Below are 12,282 nucleotides of genomic sequence, written 5' to 3'. Positions count from 1 at the left end.
GGATACTATCCTGTGTCTCTGTGTTTATTCGCTGAGTTGTCCTCCGGATACTATCCTGTGTCTCTTGTGTTTCTCTCTGCTCCCCTTCCTAACATTTCTAATCCTCACGCTAATACCTTGGAATGTGCGAACCCCTCGGTGGCTAGGACCGCCGCAAAAGTCACCCCAAAAAGGTGGCTCCCAGCATAGACTGTAGCCTGCAGGCGTGAATCTAAATAACCCTTCCACTGTTAAGTTGCTTTGTCAGCAAGGAGAAAGTCAACTACAAGATGGAGCTAGACTTTCCATCCACTCCTGAGGCCTCAGAGCAATTAGAAATAAATACTAATTACTTTCCGAGCATGCTCGGTAAGGGAACTCGTTCCCTGCACAAATGCACACTGATGTTTGCCAGTCCTATTCAGAGCTCTACCAAACTCCACTGCAACTCCAGAGGGAAACCATGGACGTTTTGGGGGTCTTACTCACAGATCCGGGGTGCGGGGTGATGATGGGAGAGAGTGACCGACCGCTGTAAAGGATCATCCAGCATGGATGACAACTTCTACCTGCTGCACAGACGAGGCCTGTGTTCTCCATGTCTTCCCACCTGAGGCTCCAGGCCACACGCAATGAGGGCAGAATCACACAGAGCTGGAGATGGGGAATAACGGGCGGGAATGAGGGCCTCCAGGAAGGTGGCAGTCACTGTACCCTCCTTTCTGGCTTTGGTACATGAGCTTGGAGACCCCAGGGAAGCCAAACACTTCTGTCCACGTCTCCGTGTCAGCATCGGGAGGGCTAGGACAGCCCACAGCTCGCCCTCCTCACCAGCGAGCGACACAAGCCCTACTCTGAGGCTGTAGGTGAAGTGTTTGGGCTGCCCCTCCCTGGCCGGGGTGCAAATGTGGGTGCGGTGCCCACAGAAGACAGAAAGGGGCATCAGAGGCCCTGGAACATGAGTTACTAAGGGCTGCTGTGAGCGCCCTGTGGGTGCTGGGGCTAAGCCCCTCCTCTGCAGGGGCATTCGGAGTTCTTCACCACTGAGCCGCCCCCGTCCCGACCCCAATCTTTTTTCTTTAGGAATTTGAAGCCCTAATTTGGATGTACAGAGACAGCCCTGCTAACAGCCTAGAACTATGCCTGGGGTACTGGATTTGAGGCACAAAAGAGGGAGGGGCTTTTTCTTTCACTTCCTAATGCACACATGCCTCCTGCTCCCTAAATGAAACTTCTGAAAAACTGAATTTTCATTTTTTTTACCACCAGTTTTGTTTGCTTCTGTGTGTGAGTGTTCACCTTCGTGTCTGTCTGTATACCTGGTGTCCATGGAAGTCAGAAGAGGGCATTGGATCCTCTGGAACTGGAGTAATAGAGCCTCCATGTGGGTGCTGGGAATCGAACCCAGGTCCTCTGCAAGAACAGCCGGTGCTGTTAGCTGCTGAGCCATCTCTCCAGGCCCATCAGCAGCTTTCTGTCGAGGATTTGACAATACAGGCCAGTCTTGAATTCATGATCCCCCTGCCTCAACCTCCTAAGTGCTGGAATTAGAGGCCTAAGCCACCACACTTGACTGCTACGTTTTCTTTTTTTCTTTTTTTTTTAAAGATTTATTTATTTATTATGTATACAACATTCCTTCCATGTATGTTTGTATGCCAGAAGAGGGCGCCAGATCTCATTACAGATGGTTGTGAGCCACCATGTGGTTGCTGGGAATTGAACTCAGGACCTCTGGAAGAGCAATCAGTGCTCTTAACCTCTGAGCCATCTCTCCAGCCCCCCTACGTTTTCTTTTTAAGTGGCAGGGTGGAGGTGGGGTGGGGATGGAGTGAGGTGGGGGGAGATACCCCAGAGTTGAAGAGTGTGAAGGTCATCCGTGTCACGTGACTCACAACCATGGTTAACTCCAGCTAACAGCCACTGCACTCCCGTGTACATACTCATATAATACACATAAATAAAAATAAAATAAACCTTAAAAGATATGGCCTCAGCCAGGTGGGGATGGCGCTCTCTGCAGCACCATCACCCTCGTCCTGTCTCTGAACATTGTTACTACACTGATGTATATGGTTCTGTGTGCATGCACGTGCGTGTGTGTGTACGTGTGCGTGTGCGTGTGCGTGTGTGTGTGTGTGTGTGTGTGTGTGTGTGTGTAGTGGTCAGAGGACAATTTGTGGGCATCCATTCTATCCTTCCGCCATGTGGGCTCTGAGGCTGGAACTCGGGTCGTTGGGGACTTGGTTGCAAGCCTCTTTACCCACTGAACCATTTTGCCAGCCAAAACTCTAGACTTTTTCATCACCATGGAAATGACTACGTCGATCATTCAAATTTTACAGTTCCATTGTGGTTTGTCTTTGGGGCTTGTTTTTCAAGGTTTTACATGCTGTGGGAACAACTTACCATAAATTATGAATGACATTGGGTCGGTAATTCCAATGACAGGGAAGGGATTCAGTACCTGCACAGCCTCCTTTGCTCATTCATTCCTTTTATATCAGCCCAAATTCCTCTCAGTTTATAAGACTTGCACAATATTTTTTGGGATAGGGTCACACGTAGCCTAACCTGACTTCAAGCTCTCTACTTGGCTGAGGATGACCTTGAACTCCTGATCCCCCCACCTCCACTCCCTAAGTGCTGGGGTGACAGGCGTTTATCACCGTGCCCGGCTACAGAGCTCTTTCCTCGTTCGGGGTCAGTTGTGTCTCTTTTGCCCAGGGGTGGCTGGCCGCCGAGCTGTACTGAAGCCACCCATTCTCAGTAAGCCAGGCTTTAATAAAGTTTGCTGAGTCTGAGAAAAGAATTGAGTCCAAGGAGAAAAGGAGGACAGGGAACGGTGTAGCCAGGGAGACCTGGAGGAACCAGCAGGAGCTCCGCCTGAGGGAGGATTCCAAGAGTGTGGAGCCACCAGGGCGTAGAGAAGCTGGGGGACTTTGGAGCACGTAGGCAGCTCTTGGGGGGAGGTGAGTTCCGGAAGGAGCTGAGAGGAGGAGCCACGAGGGAGCAGAGGGGTTAAGTAGCGCGGTGACAAAAATCTCAATCTGGGGCATCCCCAAGAGGAGACTTGTAAGAGAGTAATGTCCTAAATCACAAAGAGGTGTCCCTTTCCACATGATGGGGACCCAGTAGTATAGAAACGGAGCAGGGAGCTCTGTGGCGACACCCAGTAGAAGGGGACAGGCAAGTGGTTAGGAGCAGGAAGCGCGAGAAGGCTGCAGAGGTGCGAGCATCTTAGCAAGTAGAATCGTCCACGTGGTGAGGCCCAAAAGGAATTGAAAGGAGTATGTCCACCACGGGAAGGGGGCCCAAAGGCAGGCCTTAAGTGCACAGCAGGAAGAGAGGACACTTGCTGAGTAGATGAGGAGAGACAAACGCTTAGCTACAGAAAAAGGAAGCGCCTGAAGGCAGACCCTAGAATCAAATTTGGTGGGTGGCAAAAGCCAGCAGAACCGAATGAGTCAGACAAACCTTCGGAGAGTCAGATCAGCAGTTCGGTTCGGAACGGCATCCACACTCACCATCCCTCCCAGCCCCAAGGAGAGTCCAGGGGTCCGGCTCTGCCCCCGCCCCCGCTCTTTCGGCGGGAGAACCTGGCAAAATAACACATGGGTAAATTAATAAAAAATAGAAACGCCAGGTTCTCCCCTTAATCCATAAAGCCTGTTGACTACCTCACCTCTCTCCTTTCTTAATGCATCTGTCCCTTGTCCCCAAGGGGAAAACCCAGCACATAAAGGATGTGATTCTGCCTCTACAAGTCCACTGCCCACTGATCTATGTCCTCTGGGAAACTCTCTTACACCACAGGAAGAAACTTGTTTTAAATGCCACACTCTGGCCAGGGAGCAGTAGCTGTGTTTGCAGAGGACTGGACTTGATTCCCAACACCTGCACAGTGACTCACACAGTAGCTGAAACTTCCAGGGGATCTGTAACCCCCTTCTGACCTGGGCAGTCCCCAGAGTGCACACAGCGAGCACACCTGAGGGCTAAACACACATCTGTATAAAGTTACAAAACATTTTTAATTTTATGAACAGGGTGCTTGCCCAGTGTGTACAAAGTCCTGTGTCCCATCCTTGGCACTAAGAAATAAAATAATGGCCGGGTGGTGGTGGCGCACGCCTCTAATCCCAGCACTGGAGGCAGAGGCAGGCGAATCTCTGTGAGTTCAACAGCCTGGTCTACAGAGTGAGTTCCAGGGTAGGCTCCAAAGCTACAGAGAAACCCTGTCTCGAGAAACCAACCAACTAACATACAAAAAAAAAATAAATAAAATACTGAATATAAATGAACTGTTTCTCTGATGCTAAAAAACACTCTAGCCCAGCAATGAGGGCTCATCTTGAACTCAGATATTTTCTCATAGCGAAGAGAAAAGCAGTGAATTGCGCACCTGATAAAGGTTCTCATTGTTGTTTTGTTTTCATTTTTGCGGAAGTTTTGGAGGGTTGTGGTGGTGGTGGACAGTTGGTTGGGTGGTTTTTTTGGTTTTTTTGTTTTGTTTTGGGTTTTTTTGGTCTTACTCTATAGATCAGGCTGGACTTGAACTCATGGAGATCTGCCTGTCTCTGCCTCCCAAGTACTGGGCTTAAAGGTGTGCGCCACTGTGTCTGGACATCTTTGGAACAGTTTGCTTCTGTTTGCTCAAGCTATCAGGGCAGAATGGTGTTGCTCTCCTTAAGGAAGACTTGGGAGCCAGACGAGCCCCCAAGTTTTCACAGTCACATGATCTTAGAAAGACTTCTGATCTGAAGCCGGGTGCTGGCACACTTGGGGACAAAGTCATGCACCATTCTGGGTTCAGAGTCTCTTCTCTGAGCTCTCAGCTCCCTGCACCTACAGCCATGCCTTCACTCCGCCATCAAAGAACCATAAGGCCAAATAAACCTTTCCTTAATGTGTTGCCTGGGTCACAGTGTTTTACCACAGCAGTGGGACAGTGACACACGACCTCACGGGGAAAAGAAATGGGCATATACGTCATATATGCCAGTCAAGAATATTCTTTGAAGCCAGGTGGTGGTGTGCACACCTCTAAGCCCAGCACTCAGGGAGCAGAGGCAGGTGGATCTCTGTGAGTTCCAGGACTGCCAGGGTGACACAGTAAGGCCCTGTCTTTAAAAACCAAAACAACAACAACAAAATTTACTCTTTGAGTTTCGGCAAGATGCTAGATAGGAATTGACGGTGACCAAGACAGACAAGGGTTTGCATCTGTGGAATACAGAGGAGACAAGCCACAGTGAGGACACACACACTGAAGGAAAAATGGGGAAGAAAATTGGGTCTCCAGAGTGCCCAGACCCATCCCCAGAACCCTCACAAAAAGCCTGACCCAGCATCTCCAACCACAGCTCCAGGGAGGCTGAGACAGGAGGACAAAGACTCACTGGCTAGGGAACCCAGCTGGACAGGTGAGCTTCAGTGAAAAGATCCTGACAGCAACTCACACCTGAGAAAAGAAAGGGAAAGGGGAGGAGAGCTGGAGCGAAGAGGAGGAGGAGGGGAGGGGAGGCCTGTGGCCCTAAGGAAGGAACACTATGATAAATAATATTGGACAATCCAAGTTAGTTGGATGGCTGTCAGAAAAGATTATTGAGGAAGTAATATTTTCTCATGAAACCTGAGAATGAGTTCATTGTATCAAGAGCCAAGACATCGGACAAGGGAGTCATGATGCAAAGGCCCTGGGGCAGATGGTACCTGGGAAAATTCTGAGGCCCTGCCCCAGCCCTGGCTTGATGGTTATAGGTGAGAAGAAAAGGTGTAGACAAGGAAGAGGAAGAGAAGAAGAGGAAGAGAAGGGGGAGACAGAAACAAAGGAAGAGGGAGAGGAGGAGGAGGGGAAAGAAGAGGAGGGGGAAGGGAAGAGAAGGAGAGAGAGGAGGAAAGAGAAGGAGGCAGGAGAAAGAGAAGAGAAGGAGGAGGGATGGGGAGGAAAGAAAGGGAAGGAGGAGGCTGATCTGGAGCTGTGCCTTCACCAAGGTACCTCTCCATATGGTGGGTTGGTAGCAGAATGACAACTGACTTTCCCTAGAGTGAGCCTAGATCTGCCCCTCTCCTGCATGTGCGTGTGTGTGTGTGTGTATGTGCGCGTGTGTGTGCGTGTGTGCGTGTGTGTGCATGTGTATGTGTATGCGTGTGTGCGTGTGTGTGCATGTGTGTGTGTGTGCATGTGAGGGGCAGTAATAGTGTCATCTCAAAAGTGGCATCACTTGTTGTCAGAGGCCACTTGTTCGTTTCCCAGCTACCCAGACTCCCGAAATAATCACACAGAAACCATATTATTTGCAATACTGTTTGGCTGATAACGTAAGCGTATTTCTGGCTAACTCATATCTTAACCCATCTCCACTAATCTGTGTATTGCACAAGGCTGTGGCTTACAGGAAAAGCTCTGGCGTCTGTCTCTGGTAGGACTGCATGGCTTCTCTCTGACTCCGCCTCCTCTCTTCCAGCATTCAGTTCAGTTTTCCCCGTCTAGCTCTACTCTACCCTATCTCAGGCCTAAGCCAGTTTCTTTATTAACCAATGGTATTCACAGCATACAGATGGGAATCCCACATCAATCACTGAGCTCTAATGCAGTTCCCAACTGTTAGAGATGAGTCACTAACTCAAACACATCGAGAGGAGGAAGTTGGCCTCACCTGACAAAAGAAGAAGAAATACCAGTTTATGACTTCTTTACCAAATCATCAGAGATTTGCCTGAGGTGCCACTAACCACAGACACAACTGCTCCCAAAGAGACACACCAAAGGTTGAATGACAGGCAGGATGCAGAAGATACATGTGTGACCCAAGAACAGGGTTGGAGATGAGGTGTCAAGATTAACATTAGCTGAGAATGCTTACTACGCAAGCAGGGGGCCTGAGTTCAAACCCTGTGAAAGGCTGAGCAGGGCAATGTGTGTCTGCAGCTCCAGAACTGAAAACAGAAAGATCTGATGAGTGAGCCTCGGGCTCGGGAGAGACTCAGACTCAGAGAAACAGCAAGGAGAACAACAGAGGAAGACATTTACATGGACCTCAGGCCTCTGCAGAGGGTCTGCATGCACACACACACAAGCCTGGGACATGGCTGTCGAGAAGTTAATACTAAAAGGCCCTCACACCCCATAGTGGCTCACATTGAACCTGGGATACCCAGGGAACTAGCTCACCATCTGGCTGTTGTGAAGAATTTTTGTTTCTGAATTGAAACATTCCATCCTGGAAGGAAGCTATTAAGACTCAAGAAGTAGCCAGGTGGTGGTTGTGTATCCCTTTAATCCTGGCACTCAGGAGGCAGAGGCAGATAGATCTCTGTGAGTTTGAGGCCAGCCTAGTCTACAGAGTGAGTTCCAGGACAGCCACAGCTGTTACACAGAGAAACCTTGTCTTTAAAAAAGAAAAAGAAAAAAGAAAAGAAAAGAAAGACTCAAAGACTCAGGAAGTAAACAATAAACAACTCACAAGTCTCAGGGAGTCCCTGAAACTTACAGCCCCACCCTGAGTTATATAAACAGTGATGTTAAGAATCTCAGAAAATCTTGTAGGGAGCTCCAGGAATGCAGCTCTTGAGAGTTATCGCACTGCTGATACCATGGACTTGCTGATATTACAGTCTTTGAGTCATCCATGGTCCTATAAGTAACCCCAACAGACAAATTAGTTAGTCAGGTTGGATTTTGGTAGGATCATTTCTTTGGTCTGTGGTCAGATCTTTAGATGGGGTGAGCAGAGGTTTTCCCAGGAAAAATTACCCAGGATCCCCTCAATATTCCTAGTGACCATTTGCTGTGCACACTCCTAATGTTACAATTTGTTTGATTTTCATGCCCTTATTGCTCCCCCAATCCTGTAGGCAACATAATTCCCCAATGTAGGGGGCATGGAGGCCCTGTGCTCACAAACAAGTACTAAGGTTAAACACATAGGATTGCTCCTTCAAAGGAAGGCACAAATAACCTGCTATCTGCCCAGAAGTCTGGGAGCAGATGTGGTTAATAGCCTTTGTACTTTCTGTGTGGCCAAGGCATCTGATCTTCCACAGAATCTTCTTGTGAGCTTTTCTCAGTCAATCTCAGAACTCATCATTTTTTTTATTTAAAAAAAAAAGTTTATTTTACATACCAACCCCAGTTTCCCCTCCATCCCCTTCTCCCATCCTCCTCCTCCCCTCCATCCCACCCCACATCCACTCCCTTGGATGTGGCTGGCCTTGAACTCACAGAGATCTATCTGCCTCTGCCTCCTGAGTGCCAGGATTAAAGGGATGCACAACAAAGTCTGGCATACCAAACTGAGGCAGGACCAAGCCCCTACCCCTGTATCAAGGCTGAGCAAGGTATCTCTCCATAGGGAACGGGCTCCAAAAAGCCAGTTCATGCACCTGAAATAGGTCCTGGTCCCAGGGTCACCCTCCCCCCTCCACCAACAGATCAAGTCATATAATGTCACCCACATTCAGAGGGTCTAGTTCCGTCCCATGCAGGTTCCCCAGCTGTCAGTCCAGCGTCTGTGAGCTCCCACTCGCAGGGGTCAGCTGTCTCCACGGTTTTCCCAGCCATGACCTTGACCTCCCTCACCTACCTGGCCCCTCCTCCCTCTCTTCAGCTGAACTCCCGGAGCTCGGAGCTCGGCCCAGTGCTTGGCTGTGAGTCACCGCGTCTACTTCCATCCCTTACTGGATGTGGCTACGGAAGGAATCACATGTACTTTACAAAGAGTTTTGATGAGGTCACATCTGATCTTTACTTACTTTGTGCTTTATTGTGCCAGGGATTGAGTCAATTATCACCAGGAAATTGTGCTGGGCTTCCACATACCTGACACAAACTACGTGGGGTCAGACTTCAGAGTCTGAAACACCAGCCACTTAGTTGTTTTGAAGCAAACTGCCCTTTGCCTCCTGCGGATTGTTACTGGGCAGGCCTAGGAGCTTGCAGAGATCTCAGGGATGTAGAGACAATTTACCAAGTGACAGACATCCCCTGGACCTTGAGAGCGAAAAAATTCTTCACTTTTAGGCGCAAAGTTTTCAAATTTTTTTAAAAATAAAATTTTAAATAGAAATAATTTTTTAAAAAATATAGTCTTTCAGGCAAGTAAGCGTCTTTGATGAGCCCAGGTAGTCCTGGTCTGTCATTGTTTAGTTTGTTTAGCGATTCTCAGAGGAGAGGTTTCACTGTACTGAGGTGGAAGGCAGCTTCAGGGGAAGAGGTAGGGAAGTGATGGGAGGTTTAAGCATATTGATGTGTGTTGTATGAGGGGGAGAGAAAGGCGGAGGGGTGGCGGGGAGGGTGGCCTCAGAAGAAGCAGGATCGCCACAGACTTCCAACTTCCTTCCTCTCAAACTGCAGGGCATCAACTTAGCCGCTCCACTTCCCCAGTCTGAGGTTCCAGGCAACCTCTGCACTGACTACAGTGTAGCAACTCCCCCAACAAGGCTTGAGAAGCTCTTCCTCGAAACGGTGCCAAACTGTCCAGAAACTCTCAACTTCTCCATCATCTCCTGCCTCTAAAGCCCGGTGTGGTGGCACACGTCATCCCACAACTTGGGGTGTGGAGGCAGGAGGACCAGTTCAAGGGCACCCTGGCTGTATAGGGAGTTAAAAGGTCATCCTGGGCTACATGGGGTGTTAGGGGTCAGCATGGGTTACATGAGGAGTTAGTGGGTAACCTGGGCTACATGGGGAGTTAGGGGTCAGCATGGGCTATGAGGGAGTTAGGGGTCAGCATGGGCTACATAGAGAGTTAGGGGTTAGCATGGGCTACGTGGGGAGTTAGGGGTTAGCATGGGCTACATGGGAAGTTAGTGGGTAACCTGGGCTACATGATGAGTTAGTGGGTAGCCTGGGCTACATGGGGAGTTAGGGGTTAGCATAGGCTATGTGGGGAGTTAGGGGTCAGCATGGGCTACATGAGGAGTTAGTGGGTAACCTAGGCTACATGGGGAGTAGGGGTCAGCATGGGCCACATGAGGAGTTAATGGGTAACCTGGGCTACATGGGGAATAGGCATCAGCATGGGCTACATGAGGAGTTAGTGGGTAACCTGGGATACATGGGGAGTTAGGGGTCAGCATGGGCTACATTGAGAATTAGGGGTCAGCATAGGCTACATGAGGAGTTAGTGGGTAACCTGGGCTACATGGGGATCAGGGGTGAACATGGGCTAAATGGGGAGTTAGGGGTTAGCGTGAGCTACATAGAGAGTTAGGGGTTAGCATGGGCTACATAGAGAGTTAGGGGTCATCCTGGACCACATGGGGAGTTAGAGGGTCATCCTAGGCTACATGGGGAGTTAGAGGTTCAGCATGGGTTACACAAAAAGTTAGGGGTCAGCATGGGCTACATGGGGAGTTAGGGGTCAGCACAGGCTAAGTGGGGAGTTAGGGGTCAGCACAGGCTAAGTGGGGAGTTGGGGGTCATCCTGGGCTACATGGGGAGTTGGGGGTCAGCATGGGCCACTAGAAACCTCCTCTGGGAAGGGAAGCAGGTGCTCATTTGTTTCCTGCTGCTGTGATAAACACCATGATGAAAAGCAACCGAAGCAGGAAAGGATGTTTTCGTTTCTATCCCAGGTCACACAGGCCGCTACTGAGGGAGGGGCCCTGGGAACTGACTCAGGGCCACACAGAAAGGGTGTGGAGTGGCTCGCTCTCCGGCTCTGCACAGCCAGATGTTGATTCGGGATTTTTGTTTTGTGACAGGATTTCTCTATGTAGCCCAGGCTGTCCTGGAACTCTCTCTGTAGACCAGGCTGGCCTTGAACTCACGAGAGCCACCTGCCTTTGCCTCCTGAGTGCTGGGGTTAAAGGTGTGTGGCATTACCACACCTCAAGGAATTTTGTTTTATTTTTGAGACAGGATCTCTCTATGTAACCTGGCCTGGAACTTGCTATGTAGATCAGGCTAGCCTCAGACGCACAGAGATCCACCTTCCTCTCCTCCTGAGCTCAATTAGCTTTTTTTTTTTTAATATTTATTTATTATGTATACAATATTCTGTCTGTGTGTGTATGCCTCCAGGCCAGAAGAGGGCACCAGACCCCATTACAGATGGTTGTGAGCCACCATGTGGTTGCTGGGAATTGAACTCAGGACCTTTGGAAAAGCAGGCAATGCTCTTAACCTCTGAGCCATCTCTCCAGCCCCTCAATTAGCTTTTTGATACATCCCAGGCCCACCTGCCTTGGGGTGGAGCTGCCCGCAGTGGCCCAGCCCTCCTTCCAGCACAAAATGACCATCCTCTAACCTTGTCTATCCAGGCGGCTCTCTGCTGAGGTTCCCTAGAATGACCCTGGCTGTAGGCACCTGGGGCAGAAGGGAAGGGAAGCCAGAACTAGGGGGACAGGGACGGGGAATAAAGGAAGCAAGAAAGAAAACAGAGAGGGGAGATTCCTGTACACTGTCTACTCCCAGACCTGCCGCTAAGACCGAAGAACAGAGGTCCCCGTTCTCCCAACACTCCCACGTTTGAGCTGGGTGAGACCGCAAGCTGCCGTGGCTCCCGGCCTTGGTTGAGCCTCACAGAGGTTGAGCCATTTCCTCCCGCCACGCAGCTCTGGGTGGGGTTAGGATTGGAGTCCAGGTGTGGGAGAGGCCAGAGGCACCCGCGAGAAAGCACCACACACACCCTGAGTCTCTGCGAGCACCCAGGCCAGTCCTCTGTGCTTCTCAAAAAAAACCGTCAACCACAGGGCATTTCTGTGGGCTGTTTACACAGCTGCTCTTCCCACACTCCAGTCGTCAAAGTTCACAGAGTTGGGAAGAAAAAGACTAAAAGACATCCCTGGAGCCGAGGACCCCAGCCCTGAATATCACAGTGTGTCATGGAGGAATGCCATGTTTTTTTTTAAATTTGGTTTTAATGTTTTGTTTATTTTTTTATGTACATGTTGCTTGTGTGAGGGCCATGCCTGCAGAAGCCAGAAAAGTTTTATTTATTTTTACAATTTCTTACATGTGCACAGTTTTATTTAGAGTTTGGTTTGTTGAGTCCAGGGTCTCATGTAGCTCAGGCTGGCCTCCAACTCACTGTGTAGCCTAAAACAACCTTACTTTCCTGATGGTCCAGCTTCTGCCTCCCGAATGCCCAAATGGCAGGTGTGTGCTGACAAGGCTAGTCCGGTTTGACATTTTGTTTGGTTTTGTTTTGGGAAATAGGGTTCTCTTCAGACATAGTGGCACACACCTTTAATCCCAGCACTCGGAGACACAGACAGGCGGATCTCTGTGAGTTCAAAGCTGGCCTGATCTACAAAGAGAGTTCCAGGACAGAAATAAATAAATAAATAAATAAA

Source organism: Microtus ochrogaster, unplaced genomic scaffold (genome assembly GCF_000317375.1).
Source record: "Microtus ochrogaster isolate Prairie Vole_2 unplaced genomic scaffold, MicOch1.0 UNK98, whole genome shotgun sequence".
NCBI classification, from domain to species: domain Eukaryota; kingdom Metazoa; phylum Chordata; class Mammalia; order Rodentia; family Cricetidae; genus Microtus; species Microtus ochrogaster.
The sequence above is the reverse complement of the archived record's forward strand: the minus strand, read 5'-3'. Positions refer to the sequence as shown.